Source organism: Kogia breviceps, chromosome X (genome assembly GCF_026419965.1).
Source record: "Kogia breviceps isolate mKogBre1 chromosome X, mKogBre1 haplotype 1, whole genome shotgun sequence".
Classification (NCBI taxonomy): Eukaryota; Metazoa; Chordata; class Mammalia; order Artiodactyla; family Physeteridae; genus Kogia; species Kogia breviceps.
Genome location: NC_081330.1, coordinates 114,427,492 through 114,447,824, shown reverse-complemented (window position 1 = coordinate 114,447,824; position 20,333 = coordinate 114,427,492). Strand labels below are relative to the sequence as shown.

Below are 20,333 nucleotides of genomic sequence, written 5' to 3'. Positions count from 1 at the left end.
TGCTGCAGAGCAACTAAGCCCGTGTGCCACAGCTACTGAGCCTGAGCTCTAGAGTCCACGAGCCGCAACTACTGAGCCCACGTGCCTAGAGCCCGTGCTCTGCAACAAGAGAAGCCACTGCAATGAGAAGCCCACGCACCGCAACGAAGAATGGCCCCCGCTCACTACAACTAGGGAAAGCCTGCACGCAGCAACGAAGATCCAATGCAGCCAAAAATAAATAAATTAATTAAATTAATGTATTTTAAAAAGTTAGGCAAGTGCAATTTGCTCCATGTTAGAGGGGAGGGAATCAATACTTGCTGAACAATAATTTAATCTACTATAATGGGTAGATTATCTACTATGACTCTCATGGCACCTACTGGGAAGTTGGTGTACTTTTTGAGTCTGTAAACTTGGGCCTTTGTTTTGTTCAGGGAAAATTGCATTTATTACTTGCTTAATCATATTTTACCTCCATCGGTTCCTTGTTCTCCTATTTTCACTTGTTATGTCTCCTAGATCTGTCCTCCAAGTCTCTTATCTTTTTTTTCTGTAAGTTCCATCTTTTTATATTTTTGAGACATCATGCCTTGAGATTTTTCTTCCCCTTCACCCAGGTTACTAACTCTGGCCACAACAGTAGCTATCCTCTCCCTTAATTCAACTAATGTTTTTTTTTAAATTGGGGTATAGTTGTTTTACAATGTTGTGTTAGTTTCTGCTGTACAGCAAACTGATTCAGCTCTATGTATGCATATATCCCCTCTTTTTTTGATTTCCTTTCCATTTAGGTCATCACAGAGCACTGAGGCCCCTGTGCTATAGGGCAGGTTCTCATTAGTTGCCTGTTTGATACATATTAGTGTATATATATCAGTCCCAATCTCGAAATTCATCCCACCCCTCCTTTCCCCCCTTGGTGTCCATACATTTGTTCTCTATGTCTGTGTCTCTATTTCTGCCTTGCAAACAGGTTCATCTGTACCATTTTTCTAGATTCCACATATATGTGTTCATATACAATATTTTCAACTAATGTATTATTTATTTATTTAATTTTTCTTGGCTGTGTAACATCTTAGTTGAGGCATGCGGGATCTTTTGTTGCGGTGTAGGCTCTTCATTGTGGAGCGTGGGCTTCTCTCTTGTTGTGGCACATGGGCTCTCTAGTTGAGACATGCGAGCTCAGTAGTTGCGGCACGCAGGCTTAGTTGCCCCGAGGCATGTGGGATCTTAGTTCCCCGACCAGGGATCAAACCCACATCCCCTGCATTGGACGGCAGATTCTTTACCACTGGACCACCAGGGAAGTCCCCAACTAATGTATTTTTAAGTTTAAAGCCATAGCATCCATTTACAGAAAGTTAGTGATTTTTTTTTTAAAAGGATCCCTGGGGGATCCCCTTCTTCTTCTTTTTTAAAAAATAAATTAATTTATTTTATGTATTTATTTTTGGCTGTGTTGGGTCTTCGTTGCTGCCCACGAGCTTTCTCTAGTTGCGGTGAGTGGGGGCTACTCTTTGTTGTGGTGCGAGGGCTTCTCATTGCAGTGGCTTCTCTTGTTGCAGAGCACGGGCTCTAGGCACGAGGGCTTTAGTAGGTGTGGCACATGGGCTCAGTAGTGGTGGCTTGCGGCCTCTAGAGCTCAGGCTCAGTAGTTGTGGCGCACGGGCTTAGTCGCTCTGCGGCATGTGGGATCTTCCCGGACCAGGGCTCGAACCCATGTCCCCTGCATTGGCAGGCAGATTCTTAACCACTGCACCACCAGGGAAGCCCTGTGATTTTTTAAAAAGTTGTCATCTGTCCTCCTCTAGCATTTCTGTTTTGCTGGGTGCCTGTTCTGTTTTATGTTCTTCCTTCTGGCTGCTGGGAACTCTTAGTTGTCTGTTACTTTTCTTTATCTACTGTACTGAGACCATTTGGGTATCATGTGTTATGCACCAGGGCCTGGAATGAATTGAGTCATCAGCTTTATTGGGAGAAAGGAAAACTTAAAAGGGCAGGGTAGCAAGAGAAGAGAAGGCACAGGTCCCCTTCCTTCCATCATTCATCAGAGAAGAGTGCCAGTGCCACCACACCCCCCTGGATACACAGTGTGGGTTCGCATTCTGGTAGAGGGACCTGCACCCTTATTGTTCTGCTTTCATAGAATGAACATGAGAAAACAACTTTATCAATGAAGGGACACACAAACTGCTTGAGTGTTGCCATCTGGAGTTGGACACTAGCTATTTAAAGGAGTTGTCTGGGAATTCCAGTTGCCAGCACCTGAAGTCTGGTGGGGGACAGTTCTCCATGTTTCCCTTGTTTCTGCATGTCCTGTGAGCAGAGACACTGATAGCCTTTATTCTGAGCTAACTTTCCAGGAAGTCTGTATGGTAAACAGCCTGAGGAAATAGAGATAGTATCTCCCTAATGGAGCCAAAGACAAATTTGTTTCTTGACTGTCATAATAAAGATAATGTCTTGGGCTTCGCAGTGGTTGAGAATCCGCCTGCCGATGCAGGAGACACGGGTTCATGCCCTGGTCCGGGAGGATCCCACATGCTGCGGAGCGGCTGAGCCCGTGAGCCATGGCCGCTGAGCCTGTGCGTCCGGAGCCTGTGCTCCGCAACGGGAGAGGCCACAACAGTGAGAGGCCCGCATACTGCAAAAAAAAAAAAAAAAAAAAAAAAAGATAATGTCTTTCTCTAGAGCAAAAATTAGGCAGGTTTGTTTGCAGCCCCTTTAAACATATTGTTATTTCCTAAGCTTGGGTTCTTCCCGTGTGACAGACATGTAGTGCATGTGCAGTATGCACTCGGGCCCACCTCTCTGTTGTCCCCATGGGACTTGGGTGCACAGGGGAACCAATGCACACATGAAATGCATGCTGCCTGTTGTGCTGGGTAATAAAGTCCGTTGTCTCGGACCCAGTATTCTTGTCTTCTGCCAGCATCCATGAAATGAAGGCTAACTTGTTCGTTTTCAAGCAGCACAGAGTCTCAGACCCTTCAGAGTTCTCGACAGAGCTCATTAGAAGTGACGTGCCCTCCCGTCAGGAAGCTGAATTCAGTGGAAGCCCCGCTCTCCACGCTGCTCCAGGCCCCGGCTGATGTGTGGTCCAGGCAGCCAAAATAAGGTCGCTTTGGGATAATGCTTATTCGATACAGTGGAGAACTGGCAGCTACAGGGTGTTCAGTAATTCCTGATCTCTATATGGAAGAAGCCCTAGTCTACAGAAGGGTTGTCTTCCAATGATTTATGTAAATTTTTTTCTAGGAAAATAACTTTATAAATGGCAGTTATACTTAGCCCCAGGTGTTCTTAGACTAACCCTCTAAACGTACTGAGCAGGTCCAGTTTCGTGGTTAAAACTGTGGGTTCTGGGCTTCCCTGGTGGCGCAGTGGTTGAGAATCCGCCTGCTGATGCAGGGGACACGGGTTCGTGCCCCGGTCCGGGAGGATCCCACGTGCCGCGGAGCGGCTGGGCCCGTGAGCCATGGCCGCGGAGCCTGCGCGTCCGGAGCCTGTGCCCCGCAACGGGAGAGGCCACAACAGTGAGGCCCGCATACCACACACACAAAAAAAAAACTGTGGGTTCTGGAGCCAGACTACCTAGATTCAAATGCTTACCCCTCCTCACATGTGCAAACTTTGACAAATTACATTAACCTCAATTTCCTCACTTGAAAATGGAGTTAACAACATTAACTACCGATAGGGTCATTTTGAGGATTAAATGAATAATGTACACCTTGTAAGCAACTCCTTTCCAAGCTGCTGTGATAATCATTCAATCATCTGGTCACTATGTACAACGGGAGCAAACCGGTTCACCGGCAGGCTTGCTCATATAGCTGGAGATGATGCTTATTACCGACTTTATTTGCTGGGGGAGGACCTTCCATTAGAGCAAGTATTCTTAACCTGGGGCTCATGGACACTTTAGGGGGATCCATGAACTTAATGAGAAAAGAAAATGCTTTATATATTTACATTCTCTGATCTCTAAGTGAAATATAGTATTTCCTACAAATGAATATAGATAACAAACCACAGTAGTATTAACAACGTCTATGAATTTGTATTGAATAGAAATCAGATGTTTTCACATATTGCACTTATTGCAGGTACCTCAAAATACCATTCATTGCTCAGCACTGCTTTGAAATTATAGTAATTATTAGTTCCTCTGCTACATCTTATTATTTAATGCATTCACAAAGAAGCATCTTTATTATTTATCATAAGTTTATACTTTCAGGGTTGTATTTTAGTGTAATGGGCTTCCTTTGTAATGCCATATATTTTACTTTATGCACAAAAAAATGTCATTCTGAGAAAGGATCCATCGCCTTCACCAAATGCCACAGGCCCGTCGTCCAGGGATTAAGAAGCTCTTCAGCAAAGTAAAACTGGCCTTGCTCTGCCCACTCAATTCCCCCTGTAAGAGAGCCAGACCCACAGGGAGGGCTCTGTAGTTCTCTAGCCCTGCCGGCAAGTGAGTGGAAGAATCTCCCTAATACAGGGTGCGGCATTAGAAAACCTGCTTGGTCCAGATCTAAATTGTGTCCTTGAATACATGAGCAGAACGTATAAAGAGAATATATTGACGTTCAGCTGTGAGTCCTGAATCTCTCTCTGTCAAATGGTTCCAAACTGTGGCAAAGATGTCAGTTATTAGCTCCTCTCAAACACCAAGATGTGGCTAAGTGACAGATTGTAATCTGTCATTTCATCCACACATCTTGAGGCCTTTCCAATCATATGATGAGTCCACTGGGGACAGGTCTATGTCTTGCCCTCAGTGAGGCAGTGGAGAGGGTAGTGTGGTAAAGGACATAGTCTCTGACCCCGGGAGGCTTGGATCCGAATCTGGGCTCTGATACTTCATAACTGGGTGACCGTGAGCAAATTATTTAAGTGCCCAATGCCTTTCCTCATCTATAATTGTACCTTCCTTCCATGGTCCTTGCAAGGACTGAGTGAATTACAACATGCAAAAACAGAATAGTGCCCAGCAGGAAGTGACAACAGAGGGAAAAATCCTGTATTTTAGAGCCTAAGTGTTTTTTAAAATGCAATTAAAGCAGCTAAGTTTTACATTTTCCCTGCAGATCAAATACTGAAGTACTTGATATGAAGGGTTATTTTATTAGACTTTATGGAAAAAGACATTTAACTATCTAAAACACTACTAAGACTCTGTCAAGGTTGCCCTCTCCCTTGCCAGAAAGAATGAACTCGGCTTTCTCTTAAGGAACAGGTAGTCGTGGTGCTATTTCAGGAAGCAACACACAACAAAAACCAAAGACAATATCGGTATCTGTTGAGAGGTGCCAGAAGAACAGGATGTTGGAGATGGTCTGTCTAGCAAGGAGCCTAACATGTTTCTGTCACTTTAAAGAAATAAACAAAAGTTTCTTAGGAGTATTTTCCCCAAGATTTTCTCAAAATAGCAATCTAGAATGGAATGATAGATTTTTTAACTTATCATTTATAAACAAGTACAAATTCTCTGTGCAGATACACATACCTGGACTTCATGAGCTGGGCAATATTTTCTCTCTGGAGTCCTATTTCCACCATCTCCTTGGTCTGTGTCCTGACCTCTGACTTGTGGCAGGGGGGTAAGCCACTAAAATCTTGAGTCCTCTGCTGTTTCCCATTCTGTTGTGTACTCATCTTCAAATATGTAACACTCATTATTCTACTGAGACTTTATCCTACAGGGAATTTACCTTAAATTGCTGAAGGATAAAATTACGTGAATTTTGAATGAGATCTAGAGTCTGAAGGGGTAGTTTACTTTTCGTTGGTGTCTGTATTCTCCGCATCCCACCTAAGTCCCAACACAGTACAAGGCACATGGGAAGTCCTCCCTTTACAGATGTTTGAATGAATACAGACTCTGGGAATGTATTTCCAGGGGTACACTCTTTCTTCTTCATCAGTGAGGCAGTTGCTTCAATTACAAACCTTGGTGAGGATTATTAGGAGGAAATAAAGACCGACAAATGGTAATGTGAAACAAAGCTGCATTTATTTCCTTGCCTGGGAAGGGAGCATAGCGTCAGCTGGTCTCTCCGTGTAGTGGTATTTGAAAGGATGAGAGTGAGGAGAAAAAGGGAGAAGGTACACAAAATCTAGTGAGATTCAGAGTTCACTCGTCTGGTTGGCTCCCAAGGCTGAGTATAAACTCTTCTTTGCAACTGGTCATTGCATTGGTCTTCTTTGCAATTGGTCACTTCTTCAAAGTGCTGGCACCGTTCCTAAAGATGTCCAGGGTGGGCTACATAAAGCTCTAATGGGCTCGGTGTCACTCCGCTGGCATATCTGCGATGCTGGCTGCAAGCTGACCAAATCTTTCCTTAACAGGATCGGTAGCACGTTAGTACAGCCGGGTTAATGCAGTAAGAATCACCGGTTACCTGCCTCTTCCCTCATCTCTTTCGGAACTGCCAAACTTCCTTTTTTTGGTTAGGGCAAAAGGCAGGGAAACATACATGTGTACTTGGAAAAAATACTTTTATGTACACAGGCTGTCCTTCAAAGTTGTAAGAACAAAATACGAGAGGCCTTCAGATACTTGTACACAACTGTTCGGAGCCGCACTATACACAATGGCAAAAGGTGGGAACAACTCAAATGTACGTCAACGGATGGTGGATCAACAAAATGTGGCGTACACAAACCGGGGAACGTTATTCAGCCCTAACAAAGGAATGAAGTACCGATACGTGTCGCGATGTGGATGAACCTCGAAAACATTATGCCAAGTGAAAGGGGCCAGACAGAAGAGGTCACAAAGTCTCTGATTCCATTTTTAGGAAAGATCGAGATGGGGGAGTCCATAGACACAGAACGCAAATTGGTGGTTTCCTGGGCTGGGGGAGAGCAAGCTGGGAAGTGAGTGCTGAATGGGGCACAGAGATTCCTCTTGGGCGATGAACATGTTTTGGAAGCAGACAGAGGCTGTGGTCGCACAACACTCTAAATGCAGTAAATGCCAATGAATTGTACACTTTAAAATGGTTGCTTCTTCTGTAAATTATACCACAATAAGAAACGGAAAAAGAAAACAGAAAACATCAGGGGTCTTCTGAGCCCCACTGAAACAAGAAAGAAGGTAAAAAGAGATGAGGAAGCAGGGACAGCTGACCAGCTGGTGATCACTCAGCAAGGGAAGGGAAAGAAGCAACGCGGGGGACAGGGGCTCCACTTCAGAATGTACCAAAGTTGAAAACACTTGAAAAACAAACTCATTTCCAGATGTTTAGATATTTACCTTCTGCAAATAACCCTGGGTTCTCAAAAATGTAAATGATTTTATAAAGAGAGCAGACAACATCCCAGAAGTGCCCTTTCAAGGCCAGTGACTGCAGCCTAGAGGAGAACAGCTGGGCTCGGGCGGGTGGGGGGTGGGGGTGGGGGGTGGGCACCTTTTAAAAGGCTGGGGACATCCACGCAAGCAAGTGCCCCTAAAGCATGCTGCGCACTCAGAGGTATCCCATGGCCTCAATATCAAGATGACAAGCAACAATTTTTGGTAGCGTTAGCTTGTTTTTGTTTTTTTCCCAAACCAAATGTATAAAAACTGCATTTCAGACGCTGGTGCAAAAAGCTTTTAAACTAAATAAACAAATAGTAAAGTGCACTCTCTTCCGAAGGACGTTTCTCATACTTCGTAGGTCGCTTCAGTGTCTCTTACGTTCACCCAAAGCACTCGTAAACAGCTACAGGCTTCCTGTGGCACGCTAACATGGATGGACCTCGAGGACAGGACGCTAAGTGAAATGAGCCCGTCACGAAAGGCAAATCCTGTACGATCCCACTTCCACGAAGTATCTAAAGCAGTCACACTCAGAGACACAGAAAATAGAGGGGTGGGGGCCAGGGCTGGGGGCGAGGGAAACAGGGAGCTGGTGCTCACGGGGATAAAGCTTCACTCTGGCAAGAAGCAAACAACCCTAGAGATCTGTTGGACAGCAACGACAAAAGTCCACTTAACACTACCGAGCTGTACACGTAACAGGGTGAAGCTACTACAGTTACGTGTTAGTAACATCTTGTTAGAATACTACTAATTTTGACTTTACTGGTGTTGCAGTTGTATTGCTTGAGAGAAATTACAGGCTTCAGGAGTTTAAACTGACCCTAGTTTGGATCTGGATACACCTGGGAACATCACAATAAAAACAACTTGTCAACAGCCACCGCCCAAGCGATGGCTTCTGCGAAACCGTGCCACTTCAGGAAAGCACTTCCCCGTCTCTGTGTAAAAATCACGGGCTTGTGCCTCTGCAGAAAGTGTGTACGTCTAACAACGTAAAAGAGCGACACATTACAAAACCCCCAAATGCGGGTGAAACTCGCAATGCACTTGGTCGCTGCTCTTGTGTTTTCAAGAAGAGGGGAAAATCAGCCAGGCCTCAGGGCTTGGGAGCACCTGGCGGGCCTCTATCCGCGGTCCCCGTGGCCTGGCTGCTGGGCCGCGGGCCCGAGTGGGTGGTGCGGCGGGACACGTACAGGGTCATGCGCACCTGCGGCCGCGGGGCCGCCCAGGCCCAGCCGCTCTGCTGCGGGGGGCTCATGCCAGGGTGACTCCGGCCAGAGCCCGGCGGGGACAACACGAGCGCCCGGGGCTGCAGGAGACCGTCCACGGCACTGAGGTGAACAGCTTGCTGGGCACGCACGACCGTGTTGGGAACGGCGGCGCCCTGTGAACCGGAAGCCTGTGGCCCCGGACCCGGTACCCCCGGACCCTGTAACCCTGGACCCTGTACCCACGGAACCTGTGCCCCCAGACCCTGTACCCCCAGACCCTGTACCACCGGACCCTGTGCCCCTGGAACCTGTACCCCCGGACCCTGTACCCCCGGACCCTGTACCCCTGGACCCTGTACCACCGGACCCTGTGCCCCTGGAACCTGTACCCCCGGAACCTGTACCCCCGGACCCTGTGCCCCCGGACCCTGTACCCCTGGACCCTGTACCACCGGACCCTGTTTCCCTGGACCCTGTGCCCCCGGACCCTGTGCCCCCGGACCCTGTACCCCCGGACCCTGTACCCCTGGACCCTGTGCCCCTAGACCTTGGGACGTCAGCAGCCGAGGAGGCGGGGCGCGAGGCCACTGTGGGGGACGCAGCTGGGAGAGGTGTGGCTGCGGGGCCCGCTGCTGGCTGCTCCACAGGAGCGAACCGCGGGGCAGCTGCCCCACAGCAAAGGGCCTGAGATCCGAAGCTTCTTTCAAAAGCAGCTGAACCCCTCCTGGAGGAGGAGGAGAAGGAGGAGAAGGAGGGGGAGGAGGAGGGGGAAGGAGAGGGGGAGGGGGAGGAGGAGGAGGGAGAGGGGGAGGGAGAGGGGGAGGGGGAGGGAGAGGGGGAGGGGGAGGGGGAGGAGGAGGAGGAGGAGGAGAAAGAGGAGGAAGAGGAGGAAGAGGAGGAGGAGGCAGCGGCGGTAGCGGCTGCGGCGCTCCTGCAGGCAGGTGGCCCAGCTGGATCCCCCAGGGAGCTGGGGCCCTGGTGGCACAGCCTCTCCCCGAGGACTGGCCTCCACGACTGGGGCCCACTACTCTGCTGACCTTCAGGCCAACGGAGATGACCGTGACCCGGGCGCCCGGGGTTATCCGTGATGAGCCCACAGTGGACAGGGCGGTGGCAGGAAGTGTGCTAACTGGGCTCAGCTCCACAGAGGATTTCTGGGAAAGACCTGGTGGCTTAGGAGCAGGGCCAGGAGATGGACGTGCCTGAGAGCTGCCCGCCTGCTGTGAAGTGAGACTGTCACCCCAGGAGCTCCTTCCTGAGTGCCAAGGAAGTCTCATGGGTGGAGGTGGATGTGTGGCTCCTCTGCCGGGCACTGAAGACTGAACCCACCCAGTCTTAGGCTGCTCTGGTTCTTTCCCTGGAGAAGGTTGCCTGAGACCGGCTGAGCCACTGGAGCCGTGTGACATCTGCGCCGGACACTGGGTACTCTTCTGGACCGACTCCTCGGGCCGACTGACCACTCTCCCAGCATCAGTCTTTGTCCCGGGCCGACTGACCACTCTCCCAGCATCAGTCTTGGTCCCGGGCCGACTGACCACTCTCCCAGCATCAGTCTTTGTCCCGGGCAGTAAACTGTAGGAATGGTCAACTGCGGAGGAGTGGGGGCGAGACAGCTGTCTCTCCCACGTGGCTTCTGTACCGGACCCTTTTCCAGAGGCAAGTGAATTATCAGTCAGCTGCCTGACGGTCAGCCTTGTTGCCTGCGACTGGTAGCCAGCCTCACATCCACATGCAAGACCACCTTGTGCCTCATGCACTGGCCAGGCTGTTGGTTGTGAGTCATCATATCCGACAGACTTCTTCCCTTTAGCATGTTTCTCCACGTCCACTTGAGAAGGTACGGCCAAGTCACAGGGTCTCTGTTTCCACGTATCTACACTACTTCCTGCTTTAAAAGTTTTGAGGCCGTAATCCCCACCGGTTTTACTTTCTCTTAATTTTTTGCAGGAAGTCGGGTCTCTTAGCTCAGGAGGAGGTGGACAAGACGGCTCCTGCTGCCTATTCAGAGAGGCCATAGAATACCTCTTGAAGCTCCTTTTCATGGGAAGAGTGTTCAGCTTTTGTCTGTTATAGAGCAGTCTGTTTTCAGTGCACACTACTGATACACAAGGGTCTAGACACAGTGGTTCAGCTGTAGCTAAGATCAGTTGGCTCTCAAGCAAAAGTTTGTCCTCCTGGGTCCAATTATGATTATCGCTGGCTATGGCCTCTACATCGCAGGCTAAAGTCTGCATCGTGGGACGTAAGAGAATATGCCTGCTTTGGTAATGGGGAGGTTCCCTGTCGCTGGACTGCCTGTAGTCCCGTATTTCTGCTATGACACACCCGCGATGAAAAACGTTAACCTGAGACTCTTCCAGGAGATTCACTAAAACAGGAGGTAATTCTTCTGCATCCAAGTATTCGAGCAATTCCCTTTCTTCATAGGGCAGTCGGATGCTCTCCGAAGAGGACCCATTTTCCCCTTTGAGCATCAGCGAATAGCCCTCCTTTCCTGGGTACAGGTTGACCACCAAACACGGCAACGACTCTCTCCTAAGAAGCTTCTCCAACAGGTTCACGTTGCTTGTTAATCCCTCCGTAACCTCAGGCTCTTTTTCACACTCTCCAACATAAATGTCATAAAGTTTATCATAGAGAGACTTCTCCCCAGTAGAGGGGTATTTCCTTTCCGGAGGTCTCTGTCGGGCACTCGCAATGACATACTCCGCACGATCCAAAGCTCTTTCCAGAGCCTGCTGCATTGCGGTACAAAATGGGGGCCCTAAGAGAAGAGAAAATCTAAGTGAGCGGATGAACCGGGTGAAAACCCTGTCTGCAGTATCGACGAGCCTTCTTGCCAACGCGGCCACTCCACACTGGCGCGACCAGCCTCACCTCAAAAAGGACACCAAGGGGCTTCTCTGGTGGCGCAGCGGTTGAGAGTCCGCCTGCCCATGCAGGCGACACGGGTTTGTGCCCCGGTCCGGGAGGATCCCACTTGCCGAGGAGCGGCCGGGCCCGTGAGCCGTGGCCGCCGGGCCTGCGCGTCCGGAGCCTGTGCTCCGCAGCGGGAGAGGCCACAACAGTGAGAGGCCCGCGTACCGCAAAACAAACAAACAGAAAACGGACACCAAGACACCCGCCCCCCGAAGAAGCAGTGCGCAAAATACCTGCGATTTAGGGAAAGGCCTAAAGGTGTGCGACCGGCCACCGCGCTGGATCTCGCTCGCCTCACGCTGCGGCAGATGGCCCGGATGTGAATGTAAGCGATTCCCCACCCCCCACGCCCCCACGCCCCCGCACATCCCCCCAGGCGCGCACATCCGTGTGTGCGCCTGCGCAGATCGTAGGCTCAGGCCTCAGCCTTCTGTATTGCCTCTTGGGCGCAGGCCCGCCCCCTCTCACTTCTGGTTCTGGGGCCCGCACTTCCACCAAGGGCTGGGCTTCGCCACACCTTCTTTTCTTAGAACCTTGAACAGCACAAGCAGCCAACAAAAAAAATCTATCATCATTTCGGGCTGAGGCTTTAGTACACACCAATTTTCGTGGTACTGCAGTTGCCGGGAAGGTCATGAAAGGTGGTCACTTCGTGGCGATCTCTTCACCAAGCATTATTCACTGTTTGGGGAATGTCTTGTTTGTTCCCAGTGGCAGGACTGCTCCTGGTGTCCATCGCCAGTTTAACACACCCAAAGAGTCCCCATACATAGCCCTTGCCTACGTGGAGGCTCGCTGTATTTGGTGCAAGCATCAGCATTCGTCACTGATTCTTCCAGTGATCTCCCGCCTAATGGTTTTCACAGAGATGTGCACGTAACGTGACATTCTTTTACAGAAGTACTTACCTTTTATTTCTCCAGGTATTTCAGAAAGGGCTTTATAGTCTTTTTCAAAGTTATGTGGTAGGTACGTTATATCGTCTAAGAATTACATTCAGGATTAAATTGTTTGTTTTAAAAGGTGGTTTGGGGCTTCCCTGGTGGCGCAGTGGTTGAGAGTCCGCCTGCCGATGCAGGGGACACGGGTTCGTGCCCCGGTCCGGGAAGATCCCACATGCCGCGGAGCCGCTTGGCCCGTGAGCCGTGGCTGCTGAGCCTGCGCGTCCCGAGCCTGTGCTCCGCAGCAGGAGAGGCCACAACAGTGAGAGGCCCGCGTACCACAAAAAAAAAAAAAAAAAAAAAAAGGTGGTTTGCCTCTGACAGGGTTGAGAACTGTTGTTCCAGGTGACGGCAGTACAGTGTAAACGGTTACTCTTAACTGTAGACCATAGCTACAGTCCTAGTGGTGGTATGGAGTGGTATGATTGAGTCCTAGGTAATTTATGGGCCATTGCTTTCCATTAATATTGTTGCCTTGCAATCTGCCAGCCTTTGGGGACAGGTGTTTTTTTTGGTTTTTGGTTTTTGTTTGTTTTTAAAGAATCTCTTGATGTTTAGGTGTCGACATAATGATAATACAATATTCATAGTGAAGTCACAAGTGAGAAGAATCCAAGACAAACTGGTGAAATTCCTGAATTACAGACTACTATAAAATAAATGTGTTTTTCTAACCAATAGCAATTATGATAATTACATATTACAGTAGATACAGTCTATTGAAATAGGATTAAAATCTCCTTGACTAAGAGTTCCTTAAACATGTCCCTCGTTCAGGAATAGACCAGAATAATTTTTCTCCTGGCATATCAGTTGTCTTCGGGCAAATGTATACAGTCGTCCCTCGGTATCAGTGGGTGATTGGGTCCAGGACACCCGCCCCGCCCCCCCACAGGGATGCTAAAACCCTCAGATGCTCAAGTCCTTACAGCAGGCCCTCCGTATCCCCATCCCTGGTTCTCCCTCTGCAGATCTGATTATATTTGATCCGTGGTGGGTTGAAACTGCAAATGCGGAACCCGCGGATACGAAAGGCCAATGTGAGTACTTGTGGATGCCTCGGGGGCGGGGGGGGGGCTTGAAATCGGTTTAGTTTCTTAGCTCTTTTAAGCATCCTTCCCTGTCTCTTTTCCCCTCCACATGGCCACCTTTAGGCTCAGTGTAAGACGGGATAGTTAAACCATAGTTTGCTATCCAATCATCCAAATATCCAACTTGAATCAAGCCCAACTGAATGAGGTGAACAGGAGCTCTGACCCTCACTCGAAGCACTGCCTATCCTTCCAACTGGAACAGATGAACTCAGCTGCCTGCCAGGCTCTTGCAGGCTCCTCACCAACCATGATCCCGTTCACCTCCCGTCCTCAGCAAATTTGCTGTGTGTTGGGTCTGAAAAGGTACCAGTCTGGGGCAGTATTCCGCTTAGGTGGAGAGGCTAATTAGAAAGGGAAAGCTCTGCTTTCTTGGGGACCTGATGTCGATTCTGTTGGAGGGGAAGTGGCACAGTGGACCTGTGTTTGAGTCGGGTTATCCTTCTACAAAGTAAAGAAGTCCAGGATTTCTGGGGGCTGCTCCCAGGCTGCAGAGCAGGCCCCGCAGCTTCTCGGCATGACACAGGAGGAGGGCTGGGACGAGGGTGAGGCAAGCAGGAGCCTAGGGTGTAGGGTGGAAGGAGACAGCCACCCTCGGCTTGTGCAGGTCCCAACAGGGCCGGTGCCCTGGCTGCCTGGCTTGCTCACCTTGCCCCAGCCCTGCGGACGGGGCCCCTCACCACCTGGCGCCTGTCTCCTCCCCCACCTCTTTCCTCTCCTCGCTTTCCTTTGCTTTCTGTGCTCGAGCATAGTCGCCGGGCACCGACAGGCCCGGCTCTGTGCCGGGCTCTGTGCCGGGCTCTGTGCCCCCTGTGCCGGGCTCTGTGCCGGGCTCGGTGCCCTCTGTGCTTAGTCGCCTGCCCATCTCCACCCACCACCTCAAATATCCCTTCCTGACTTCCAAGGAGCTCGCCTCCTTGTCTCCGCTGTTCTGCCAAAGCACACGTACCACACGTATCAGAGCCGGGCTTCACATCGGAAGGGAATCGAGCGTCTGCACCGTTCTCCACACGCAGCCTCCGGATTCTCAGAGGGCAGACACGACGCCTTTTCCGTCTTTGTCTGCTCACCAGCGTGGTCACTACTTGGCACAGCGTTGGCACAAGAGTGACGGAACGATTGACCCCATGCTCTATAGTTACTTTACTTCAAGACTCGCGTGAAGAAGTAGTCCCCCCCCCCTTTTTAGAGGTGAGAAAAGTGTCCCGAGCCGGGTCTTCTGAGCGTCGCGCTGTAGTGCACCAGCGCGTCTGCGCCGTGGCACTAGTGACGTTTGTTAGGGCGCATTCTCCTGTGCGCTGTAGGATGTTGAGCAGCATCCCCGGCCTTACCCGCTAGATGCCAACAGCACTCATCCCGCGCTGTGATAACCCAGAATGGCTCAGGATACTGCCCAAGAGGCCTTGCGGGGGCAAAACCACCCCCCTGGTTAGGAACCCTTCCACTACCCTGCTCCGTAAACCGCGAGCTGGATCCAAACGCAGCCCCTAAGCTGACATCACCGGGTAGCCCTCTCTCAGTCGAGAGGTGTATCGTCTGCCCACTGTGTCCTGGGATGGACGAGACGTTCAGCTGTGGTCTTGACTGTGTCCTCGGTTGGGTGCCCCAGAAGCAAACCCTGACAAGAGGATTCGAGCGCAAGGGCTTTATTTGGGAGCTCGGCCCGAGAAACACTGGTCAGGGAAAGGGCAGCTCAGTCGGGCAGGCATGGGGACGAAGGTGACCAAAGGCACAGTCAGAGGCCGCTGTGGACACCTGGTCCCGGCTGGGGCCCTTTGGGAGACAGTACAGAACAAGCTCAGGTCGTTCTACCCTAGAGGCAAGGAAGCTGGGCTGTTTCTCCACCCGCCTCATTTGACTGACGACAGCCCTGAGGGCGTTATTTCCCATCGCTCTGGGCTGCCACGTGTGAGAGCCACCCATGCATGCTCCTGTGGCCCGGGTGCCCTCAGAGGGCGCGTCAGGGGAGCTGGCGGTGATCCTCAGTCCTCGTGTACGGCGATGGCAAGGACCTCGGGGAGATGGGCGGGGCCCCGGCAGCGTCGGCCACACCTGTGGCTGAAGAGCCATGTGGAAGGATGCGGGCCGTTCACTCTCGGCGATGGAGACGGTGTGCTCCGTAATAGATCTGGGCGTGTGGAGAAGTGAGATTGCACTCCATCCAGCTGAACGGGGCGATTTCAGGTGAGGTGTTTGTCAGCTGCTACAAGCCCACCACGCCAACAGTGGGCAGCGTGGCCCACGCCTTACTCTTCCCCGGGAGGACCCCCAGGGCAGTCTGGCCACACGTGCACCGGGTGAGGCTCTGTCCCCGGCTCTGCGTGTATCCCAGCGAGCTTTAGTTGGCCCGACGGCGCTTACCATGGCTCGGCACCCCCTGCACTTGAGCTCCCTAATTGCCCCGTCTTTCCACAGGATGAGGTGTTCTGAAAATGTTCCCCGTGCACGCCGTCTCTGGAGCCTTCCGAGCGCACCAGCGAGCACGCTAGCTGATTCCAGGGAGTCGAGCTGCTGCCGCCCCTACAGCAGCTCGACTGAGATGCACATGCTGAGAAAACCCATGGCCAGAAAAGACACGCTAGAGGAGGCAGAGAACTGAATTAATGACAAGATAATTAACCTAATGGACAGTAGTCAGCTGGTTCATTCTCTACCCGCTGAGGTCTAGGTCTAGGTTTTTGCCACCTCTCTCGCTGCGGGTAATTAGAGGGACCAACCGCAGCCTTGGAACTGCAGGGGTTAAAGATTGGGGAAGGTAAAGAGTCATTGCTTGTTGGTCTCATCTTGGGTTAACCCTCCATCACTGGCATTGAGACTTAATGCGTTACGCCTGTGATCAGGCCCCCGATTCAGTAAAGCAAGTGCCAGGGAACGTTGTAGCTCTGTGCGATGATGTGAGCGAAGATCGCTCCCACAGCCTGTTACGCCATTCTGTGCTGCCACAGCTACTAGTTGTTTATTGAATCTAAGAACTTCTCAGAGCTCGTAAGTGTTGCACTGCATATTTATTTTCCTCTTTTCCCCTTTTCTTGAACTGTGTCTCCCCTCCACCTTCTTCCACGTGTGCACCTTTTTTATCGTTTTACTGAAAAATAAATGAGGTCGGATGTTTTTCTGGTGTTATTGCTCTATTATAAACTCCCTGAGATAAATAGCCATAGCCTGAGTCAGGGTTGCTCAGCCTCTGCTTGTTGACATTGTTGTGGGCGCTGTCCTGTGCAATGTAGGGTGTTCAGTAGCATCCCTGGCTTCTACCCACTAGACGCCAATAGCAGCCCCATCCCAGTTAAGACAACCAAACATGTCTATGGACATGGCTAAGTGTTCCCTGGGGAGGAAAAGTTATCCCCAGCTAAGAATCACGACACCATGGTTATCACAAAATAGCTGGGTTTAGAGAAGGGAAGCAGCAATCTACAAACCACAATACACTTTGCACCTTAATTTCTAGGACAGTTCCAATGATTAGGTGTGACTTTTACATTTTTTGTTTGTTTTTTGCTGCAATTACTGCTAAGGTTGGCCCTGAGTTATCTTGCTAATGCTCTAAAATTTCCATTGGACCTGATTAATAAATAGAGTCTCTGGCCAGTAGGAGAGATGCAAACAAAAATATCATTAAATCTTTAGAAGGTAGATTTTCAAAACTATACTAGCAGAGATTTTCTTTTTTAATTCATCTGCCTGATAATTGTCACTAATGATTTCCAGATTTTCCAAGTTTATTCAACAATTGAGAATTTTGGTCATTTCAATAATTTTTCTTTAATCTTCATTCAATATTTGCTCTTTCAATGTATGTTCTCTGCACTTTATTTTGCTTTCTTAATGTCAGACTGTCCCTGGACTCACTCCTTCTCCCACGTTTCTCTATTTACAGTCAATCCTTCAATGACTTCATCTAGTCTCATGGCTTTAGGTACTGTCAGTACATAGATGGTTCCTCAATTTATATCTCCATCCTGGACCTCTCCCATGAACTACTCATAAAGTCAAACTTCCTATTCAAAATCCCTACCTGGGGACTTCCCTGGTGGTGCACGGGTTAAGACTCCACGCTCCCAATGCAGGGGGCCCGGGTTTGATCCCTGGTCAGGGAACTAGATCCCACATGTATGCTGCAACTAAGAGTTTGCATGCCACAACTAAGGAGGCTGCCTGCCACAACTAAGACCCGGTGCAGCCAAAAGAAAGGTAATAAATAAATAAGTAAATAAAATAAAATGCTATGATGAATGTGGGTAACAGAGAGCTATCAACTATCTGTAAAAAAAAAAAAATCAGGACTTCCCTGGTGGCACAGTGGTTAAGAATCTGCCTGCCAATACAGGGGACATGGGTTCGATCCCTGGTCCAGGAAGATCCCATATGCCTCAGAGCAACTAAGTCCGTGCACCACAACTACTGAGCCTGCATGCCACAACTACTGAAGCCTGCACGCTTACAGCCTGTGCTCCGCAACAAGAGAGGCCACTGCAATGAGAGACCCATGCACCGCAACGAAGAGTAGCCCCTGCTCGCCGCAACTAGAGAAAGCCTGCACACAGCAATGAAGACCCAACTCAGCCAAAAAAAAAAAAAATCTAGTTTTTAACTAGGAGACCCATGGATGGGTTTCAGAAGGTCTTTGAACTTTCTAAAATAGTAGATGAACTTCAGATCATTCCTGAGAACATGTATGGTGTTTCTGTGTTGTTTTTTTTTTTTTTTTGAGGGAGGAGAGAAAGCATAGGGTGGCTGAGGGAGGTGAGAAAAAGACCAGAGACTGGTGGGGCCAGGAAGACATATTTCACCTACCGTACAACTTTCTCATGAAGTGGAGGAAAAGTCACCACCCAGGAAGAGACCACTGTGCGTGTGCCACGTGGGTGGGTGGGACAAGCTGAGCCAGCCTGTGGGACTCATGGGCTGTGGCCTAAAACATTACCCCTGGGAAACTGTGCACAATGAAACCACCAAGGGAGTTAAAACACTCAAAGCAGCTGTTCAAGAATGGCCTTTTCCTTCCTAAACCCTGTAGGCCAGATGTCACTTCCCAGCTGTTTCCTTTCATAGTTTCTCTGCTTTTGTGGATCCCTCAAGGGCCTGTTGATGAGTAAAGAATGTGGAGATCAAATGATAGCCCAGCCCATTCGAAAAGGGCAATTCAAGAAGAGCACAGGTCCCCATTGCTGCTGCTTCTGTCTGTCCAACGTACCAATCACCAGGTGAGTTTTCTTTGGAAAGCCACAGACCTAACAAGAAGGGCTGATGAAAACCATCCTGGAATTCATTTTAGAAAGAACCACTATCTCGGAGTGATCTCTTCAGTGAGTTTCTCCAATCCCTGCACACGTGTCCCCTCATCACAAAAATGTTCACTGGCCCTTCGTATTCTGGACAGTGATGTCAGCGTTGTCAGTGAGTTTGTTTTGAACTTCTTTCATTAAGCTGAGAGTTTTCTTCCTGAATTATAGCAGATTATTTAATGTAGACAAAGAGCTTAGAATCATCATAGTAGACACTCCATAAATAGGGGCTATGTGCCACATAAAATAGGTGATACGCTTCCCAGTTTACAGGCAAGGAAATAGGTGCCCGGAAACTAATCAAAATCATCCTGGCTGACGACGGTCAGCCTTTAGAGCAGAGGTTTGTACCCGTGGCTATTCATTAAAGTCACCTAGGGAGATTTTAAAGCTAGCAACACATGGAAACACCCCCAGAGATTCTGTTTCATTGGTCTGGGTGGTGCCTGGGCATCCTTCACTTTCAAAAGTTTCCCAGAAGATTCTAATGTGTAACCAGGATTGAGAACCAATACTTTGAAACTTCACTCTAGTCTACAAGCTCTTTTTGCCTCTTCCAGACAGCATTTGGTCCAATGGCACAGTTTTATAGATGAGAACACTGAGGTCCAGGAAAGATGAATTATTTTCTTAAGGCATCAGAACTGGAACTAACCATTTAAAAAAATCACAATTTATAACCCTTCTTTGCCTCTGCATCATCTAAACGCAAACTTGGTTGAGCATAAGAATCACCTGATTGCTTGTCAAAAATAAAAACTCCCAGGTTCCTCCCCTGGGTATTATTATTAAGTAGGCCTGTGGTAGGGTCCAGCTGTCTGTAATTTAATAAGTATCCCAGTGGTTAATATTAATCTGGCCAATTTGTCGGTTCTGTATCATTTTTGTTTAAGATTCCACATGTAAGTGATATCATGTGATATTTATCTCTGTCTGCCTGGCTTACTTCACTTAGTTTGATGATCTCTAGGTCCATCCATGTTGCTGCAAGTGGCATTATTTCATTATTATTTTTAAAAATTTTATTTATTTTTGGCTGTGTTGGGTCTTTGTTGCTACCTGCGGGCTTTCTCTAGTTGCAGTGAGCAGGGTTACTCTTCGTTGCGGTGCGCAGGCTTCTCATTGCCGTGGCTTCTCCTGTTGCGGAGCACGGGCTGTAGGTGCACGGGCTTCAGTAACTGTGGCTCACGGGCTCTAGAGCGCAGGCCCAGTAGTTGTGGTGCACGGGCTTAGTTGCTTCGCGGCATGTGGGATCTTTCTGGGTCAGGGATCGAATCCATGTCCCCTGCATTGGCAGGCAGATTCTTAACCACTGCGCCACCAGGGAAGTCCCTATTTCATTCTTATTTTTAATGGCTGAGTAATATTGCATTGTGTATATACACCACATGTTCTTTATCCATTCATCTGTTGATGGACATCTATGTCTATTCTGGACTAATGTGATTGTTGGTATTTTCTTTCTTGCTTCCTTTCTTCCTTTCTTTCTTTTTTTTTCGCTGCAAAAAAAGCTTTATTGTTTCCATTTGGTCCAAGGCTTGGGAGAGAGCTCCAGGGTGGTTAAAAAGCTGCCTCGTGGC

General features: G+C 49.3%; 1 pseudogene; it reads right to left on the bottom strand.

Moving 5' to 3' along the window:
- Positions 1 to 8,399: 8,399 nt before the first annotated feature.
- Positions 8,400 to 11,258, bottom strand: LOC131748212 (transcription factor SPT20 homolog pseudogene; annotated as a pseudogene).
- Between the last annotated feature and the right edge of the window lie 9,075 nt (positions 11,259 to 20,333).